Source organism: Pseudorasbora parva, chromosome 6 (assembly GCF_024679245.1).
Source record: "Pseudorasbora parva isolate DD20220531a chromosome 6, ASM2467924v1, whole genome shotgun sequence".
In the NCBI taxonomy this organism is placed as follows: domain Eukaryota; kingdom Metazoa; phylum Chordata; class Actinopteri; order Cypriniformes; family Gobionidae; genus Pseudorasbora; species Pseudorasbora parva.
Window position 1 is genome coordinate 7,727,060 of NC_090177.1, and position 8,045 is coordinate 7,735,104.

Consider the following 8,045-nt stretch of genomic DNA (forward strand, 5'->3'; position numbering starts at 1 on the left):
AACCGGCTTGCCATAGTCACCTCGTCCTAACCTTGATGGGAGCTTTCGAAACACTGCTTCATGAAGCTTCGAAGCAGATCTTTTGTTTCAAATTAGTGTTTCGGAGCTTGTATCAAACTCCAGAGTCAGGCCATTTCAGCAAACAAGGATTCATTACTTCACATTTGTTTCGAAGCACTTTAAAATTCTGAGAGTTTGCCAAAAGATGGTGTGAATCTGGTGAACCCATAAATGAGTGTCGGGTTAGTTTTATAATATAGGCAATTTATATGTTTTATTAATTTTAATACTTAAAAACAGAAACTGACAATGAATTGCCCCTAATTGACCTAGTTTGCCACTCTGCCTAATAACATACAAACAGATCACTACAAATTAGGCTAATAAAACACATTTGACAGAGTCTTAATATTTAAAGTTTTTATGCTAATTACTTGTAGATTAAATGTAATAAAAACTAATTTATAAAACATTTGTTAGTTGTGTTGCATTAACACAATTTTGACCACCAGGTGCTGCCAGTTTTGAAACAGTAAATCATTTTATGAAGCAATTGATTCAGAGCTTCGAAAAGCTTCGTTTTCCCATCACTAGTCCTAGCCAGGTGCAATCTGTCAAGTATGCGTGATATAATTTCTCTTTTCCCACTGAGAGCCAGACACATCACAATATTAAATGTTTAATTTTGAAATAATCAGAAAAATACCTTTATTGAAGTCATTTTTTAAATTGTACTTATTTAAATGTCCCTGGCATTATTGTGATTCATCAGTGCAGGATGTTAAAAATAAACACATTCTTGGTGCCCTGTACTACTCCTGATGCCAATTTCAGATGATATTTGTATGTTCAATATAAAGACGCACCTGTTGATCGGTGCACAGTAACTGCTGAGCTGCTCCTGGTGGCCGGTTCAGAGACAGGTGCTTTAGGACGAGAGGAAACATGTACATCATCAGTTTAACAGAAACATATCATGAGGCCATTTGACATCCTGTCAGTAATTATCATGAATCTTACTGCTTTGGTCACATATTATTAATTACTTTTCCATACTGACTGCAGCTGCAACTTACCATAGACATCCACTTTGTATTTCTGCACTGTGACCTTTTTATTGACAATGATTATTGCTTTATACAGTCCTGATTCATCCGTCCTGATGGCTGTGATGGTTAAAATGCCTGTTTCTCGGTCTAGCTGCACTCTGTCTGTGAGTCTCTTGTCATAATGAGTGTAAACTTTCCCTTGATACATCTGTGCCACACGCGTGCTTTGACTGCCACTTTCAAACGTCCACAGTATCTGAACGTCTCCATTTAGATCCCGAAGTCCTGGATCCAGATTGAGGAAACCTCCTTCCTTCACTACAACTGTTTCAACGTCATCAACCTCTCCACCCACTGAAACAATATGAAATATTGTTATTATAACATTTAAATATACAGATCTAGGTGAATAACCTAGAACATGGGTGTCCGACCCTGATCCTGGAGGGCTACCGTCCTGCAGATTTCAGTTCCAAACCTGCTCCAACACACCTGTCTGTAATTATCAAGCAGCCCTGAACACCATGGGTGCGTCTCAATCAGCTCCCTAGTTCATTAGTCAGGGCACTGATAAGGGAATCAGCCCATTGACTTATGTCCTGATCAGTGCCCTGACTAGTGAACTAGGGTGCTGATTGAGACGCAGGGCATGATTAGCTGGTTAAGGTGTGTTTGATTCAGGTTGGAGCTAAAATCTGCAGGGTGGTAGCCCTCCAGGAAGAGGGTTAGACACCCCTGACCTATGAGCCCTGTTACTTCCAACAAATGTTCATGTAACTATATAAGAAAAGTCGTGATCATTTGAATACCATATATAAAAGAATATAAAACCAATAACCATTATGTGTTAACTTTAATTTACATGTATGCGTTTAGCAGATGCTGTTAGTCAAAAATAAAAGCAACTAATTTTTAATATACAATTCCAGGTTTATTTGACAACTTGAAAGTGAGCTAGAGAAGGTGAGAAATACAGAGAATGTTGTTTTTTTTTTTGTTTTTTTTTGGTGACTGCATCAGTAGATTGGTTTAAAGGGTTAGTCTCTCCCCTTCACTCTGCTGCTACAGCATGGAAAAGCAGCACGCTCATTAGAAGAGCGAGAGAGAGAGCACATTTGACCCAGTCTGCATCAAATGTGCGTCTAAAGATCTTAATTTACTCAAAATAAAGTTGCAAAACATAAAATAATATTATAAATGAATTAAAACCACAAAATATAGTAAGCCATTAAAGAGTTCACCATTATGGCAAATGAAATAATATAAAAGTGAAAAGATTATTTCCTCACTGCTTGTTCGTATCAGTAAATTAATTAAATGATAATTTCAAAAGTTAAATATTTCAAACAAATGAAAAAAAACATTTGATATAAATGACATCACTTTTGCAACCAGACCTGCACTCTCTTTTTTGTATGTAACTCAGACTTGATATTAAACTCATTTCAAACATTTCTCAACATATGACAAACAATTGGACATACCTGCAGAAATACATAGACGACAATCAATTTTTGGAATATTTGCGTCTCTCCCCTTCACACTACTCGTACAGCACAGAAAAGCTAGTAAGCAAAAACATTTCTCTGTAAAACATTTAAAATGCAATTTGCTGCATTCAATTTGATAACATCACAGCCTTACCCTACATTTAAACATTCTTTATCTCATGAAATAAATTTATGATATAATTTAACACACTTTAAAATGTCCTTACCAGCACGCTCGTTAGAAGAGCGAGAGAGAGCACATTTGACCCAGTCTGCAACAAAAGTGCGTCTAAAGATGGCGCTGTTCGCACATCGCAAAAGGTATCGTGCGTCACCGATATGTGCCCTATACAAGACAATTTCTGCATGAATGGTTCCCAGAATTATTTATGTACACTGAACCATTATGACCCAGAACATATTTTAACAAATATATAAGCACAAAAAAATTCAGTTTTGATGAAACTCATTACATTTTATATATTTTTTGAACCAGCTACACTCTGCTTCACACTACAGTAACGTTAATAACTGCATGAACATGATTTCTGCCCGAGTCCTATTTCCCACTGGCCGTGAGGTAAAGACCTGTGCTGAGTCCGAAAACCTGGGCTTGCTCGTTGCCTTATCAGACAATGGGTGCGTTTAAATGCACACCAGTAAGCTGATAACTCCAAAAAATCAGTTTATTGAAATAACCAGTTTTCCCCGTTTACATGCAAACCAGTAAACGGACAATGCAAGTAAACCGCGTTTACATATTTATAAACCGGGTTATTTCCTTAGTGCCGTCAAAAATAATAATGTCCGTATATGTGACTCTGAGTTTTTCAAATGTTACGTCAGTTGTGATGTTCAATAAAGCGTGCACTGTGTCAGAGGGAGATTTACGGCTCATATTAACTCTAATGCAGTTATGAAGCGTTTTGACTGAACCTCTTCTACTTCTGCTGCATGTGATGAGAATAACACACCTTTACAATTTTCTGGGTCTTAGTCTGCGTTATGATGTCCCTATTTCATGCAAAACGCTAGCTCGCTCTGTCTGCGTTTAAATCTGCTCTAAAGTTGCATTTTTGTCACCTGTTGTAACGCTTTGACCCAGATAACTCGTTGAATCATGAAAAATAAAGTGTGAATGCAAAAAAGAGTCTATTTCACACGTTTATTGGCAGGTACAGACACGCGCCGCCTCATACATGAGGTACTCGCTCTTATATAGCGTCACAAATAAAAATCAACAAATCAAACATTACAAGAATTCAGAGCAAGATGTATCATCTACCGCAGCTCTTGTCACTCTGAAGATACCGCTCTTCTACGTCACCAGCGTTGTGCGCGTTATAAGTCAAGTGATCAGTCTCTTAAAGGGGCCACTGCACAATAATGTGATGCATGCAAAAAAATAGGTTTTGGTCGTTACAGATTCCCCACAAGAAAGAAAAAGGCTGTCCCCAGCCGTACACAACATAAGGACAACATTTGAATCTAGTCCCATACATGGAAACTCAAAAAGTCATTGACCTATATAATGTTTCACATACACAAGGCCATAACTGCATACATGTCAGTACAAGATATACATTACACAGTATACTCCTCAAAGACACATCACATAGAAAATAAATGCTTGTGTAACCAACCATACGTGCAAAATTTTCCTCTTTTTTTCCAACATAACGTATGAAAACACAAGAACCAAAAACACACTTTCAACGTTCCCATTCTTATGCAAGAAAAGAACAGTTTTAACGCATAAGAAATTCAAAAACATTAAACACCTTTTACTTTAGGTCCAATCTGTCAGTATGATATTCGTTTGTCCATTTCTTGTCTGACCACCCTGAGGTGATTCTAGGGGCCAATCTAGGTCTGAGATTGTAGTGATTACCCTGTAGGTCAGTGTCAAAGTCAGGAAGTTGTGTATGTGTAGTTTCGTTAGCGTCAGAGTCAGTAAGGTGAGTGGAAGAACTTGTGTCACCCCTAGTCATGTCATGATCATTATCAGAGAGATTGTCCCATGCAACAGCAGCCTCATTAGGTGGAGAACAGCATGGGTCTTGAAGTTGATCCCCACTCATCGGTTGCCCCAACTGACTGTACTCCAAAGCTTCATGGGGTGTTTCAGTCCCTTTCTCAAGCACATTTTCCATATGGCCGCCGCACGAGTTCCAAGTGTGGAAAGGCTGCATATTCACCACATGAAAGACTCCATCATCCTCTCCCGTGTCCAGCTTCACAAGTCCATTGTTAACATCAGACAAAACTCGAGCGACACAGTATGGGCCAGAGTACAGGGGTGCTAGTTTAGCAGTAAAATTGGCCAGAGCATCTGATTTTGGGTGGGATTTCACCCTCACAAGGTCACCAATAGCATAAGAAACAGAGCGCCGTTTCTTGTCATAATGCAGCTTCCGTCTGTCATGACTAGTTTCCAGGGCTGTTCTTGCGTGATCATGTGCTTCTTGCAGTGACTGTCTTAAGCGCTCAGAGTAGGGAACTTCCAGTTCCTCCATTCCATCCCAGACAGGCTGAGTGATCAGGTCCAAAGGAGTGTCTAACTCCCTACCATACAACATCATGGACGGAGTGCTCTCATGTGGTGCTGTTCTCAGTGCAAAGCAGATTTGTGGGATATATCGGTCCCAGGTGCTGTGTTTACCATTCACGTATGCCCTAATTGCTGTCTTCAGAGTCCGGTTCACCCTCTCTGTGGCATTCGTCTGCGGGTGATATGCAGTTGTGAGCCGATGTTCTGTTCCCAGGGCAACAAGCACCTGTTTGAAGAGGTCACTCACAAAAGGGGAACCCCTGTCTAAAATGAGGTAAGTGGGGGCCCCGTGACGTGAAAACACTTCACTCAGTAGTTTGTTTGCTGCCACTTGAGCTGTAGCTTCTCTACAAGATGTACCAAGATGTAGACATTACCACAGGCAGTACGTGGCAAAGGGCCAACAAAATCAACACCCACATACTCCCAAGGTTTCTGGGGCCGAATTGGGATCATTAGACCAGCAGGTTTCCTCTGACTTGGTTTGGTCATTTGGCAAACAGTGCAAGAGGTTACATACTTCTTCACCTCAGATGAAATTTTAGGCCAGAAAAACCTATGTTTCAGACGGGCTAATGTCTTAGTTATCCCCAGGTGACCCGCAGTTGGGTGATCGTGGTAATAACTCAGCAAGGCACCTCTGAGGGACGTAGGAGCATACAGCTTTAAACATTTCAAGGGATGGATGCCGCAAGCAGATTTGGGATCACTGAAGTACAAGAGGCCATCTTGGATGGAATATTGAGAGTAATCATCAATGCCACTGTCCTGTTGGAGCGCATCCTCCATTTCCCGAAGGAGTTCACCTGTGACTGTATCATCAAGCTGTAATTGTCTTACATTAGCTCGATCTGTAAGAGTCACGGAAGATAGTGTACGGAGTTCAAGACCACAGATCACTGCATAGTCAGGAAGGAGGTCCATTGGAGGCTTGTCATCTGGCAGGGGATTTCGTGATAGTGCATCAGGCACTTTATTTCGAGACCCAGGCTTGTGGACAATGTCAAAATCGAAGTCCTGAAGGCGAAGGGACCACCGAGCAAGTCGGCCAGTGGGATTGGGACGTGACATTAACCACTTAAGCCCACTGTGGTCAGTGAAGATTGTGACATGTAGACCTTCGACATAAGGCCTAAAATGCTCAAGGGCCCAGATGACGGCCAGTCACTCTTTCTCAGGTGTGGAATAGGGCTTTTCCGATTTATGCAGGGTCCGACTAGCATACGCCACAGCTACATCTCTGCCATGCTGATCTCTCTGCATCAACGCAGCTCCAAGCCCCAAGTCACAGGCATCAGCATGAATGAGCAATTGGGGACACTAAAAATATGATTAAAGTTATTCAACTTATTATACAAATAAAATATATGAATTAGGTCTTATTTAATTCTATAAACTATAATACTGATCTGCCAACATTGTCGCTATATGATAAATTAAAATAAGCTGATAACATCACTGTTTTCTCCAGTACGACTGTACAGCCAAATCTAATTTTGTCGCAATATTATCCTGTTTGACACTGTGAAGCTGCTTTGACACAATCGTGATTGTAAAAGCGCTATATAAATAAAGTTGATTGAGTTGATTGATGAATAAAGAAGGGGAGAGTAAAGTCAGGGAAATTCAGCACAGGCGTTGAAGTTAGTTTTTCTTTTAGAAGGTCCATGGCCTCCTGGCAGGCACTGTCCCAGACAAAAGGAACATCATTTTTGGTGAGCGCAAAGAGTGGTTCGGCATGGCGGGCAGAGTCCTGTATAAATCGGCGGTAGTAGCCTGTTAGGCCCAGAAACTGCCTCACTTGCTTCACATTGGCAGGGGTTTTAAAGTCCGTAACAGCCTTCAGTTTGTCTTGTTCCGACAGGATGCCACTTGGACAGACACGGTACCCCAAAAAGGTGAGCTCCCTGCGACAAAACTGGCATTTGGCCAACTTAATAGTCAACCCAGCGGACTTGAGCCTTAAAAGGACTTCCTTAAGGTCTTCGAGATGTTGCTTGAAAGTGGGCGAAGCCACAACAATATCGTCCAGGTAGACCGCACAGGACCTATAGATCAGACCAGCCAAGACACTGTTCATAAGTCTTTGAAAGGTCGCTGGGGCATTGCACAGGCCAAATGGAAGTACACGGAACTGAAACAGCCCACAGTGCGAAACAAAAGCAGTTTTCGGTCTGGAGTCCTCTGCCATAGAGACTTGGCAATATCGCCGAGCAAGGTCGATTGTAGTCAAGAATTTTCCCCGGGAAAGGAAGTCAAGGGACTCATCGACTCTCGGTAATGAATAAGAGTCTTTTACAGTGAGTTGGTTTAGCCCACGATAGTCCACACAAAATCGTGGTTCACCACAGGGTTTCTGAACAATCACGACAGGGGCAGCCCAGGGACCAGTAGCCGGTTCAATGACACCTTCATTTAACATTTTTCCTATTTGGTCTTCAATCAATTGCTTTTTAGCTGGGGGGGTTCGGTAAGTTGGAAGGTGGACTGGTTTGGCATTCCCTGTTTCAATGGAGTGCTCCGCCAGAGTAGTATGGCCCAGGTGCCCATCAAAGAGGTCAGGAAAGCTTTCAAGTAACTCTGTTAACTTCTCCTTCTCATCATTACTCAGACATGCTTCCTCGACTTTCCCTCGAAGTGCTGCTGATGGAACTTCCATGAACAACAAACTGTCTTCTGACTCTTGCACTTCAGTGCCCTCCATCTCCTCCATTAACAAAGGATTGTCACCTATGACAACGGTTCTGGATGGTATGTGGATGGTAATGGAAGCGCGCAACATGAAGTCCATCCCCAAGACCAAGGTTGAAGGTAGGCGTGGGACAATGGCAAAACGGTGATAGAAACGCTGTCCCATAAAGCCAAAAGCCAACCATGTGAGCCCTATGGGTTGGCATGCCCCGCCATACGCTAGTTGAATAGGGGGAGCAGTCCATGGTTTAACGTTAACCTTCA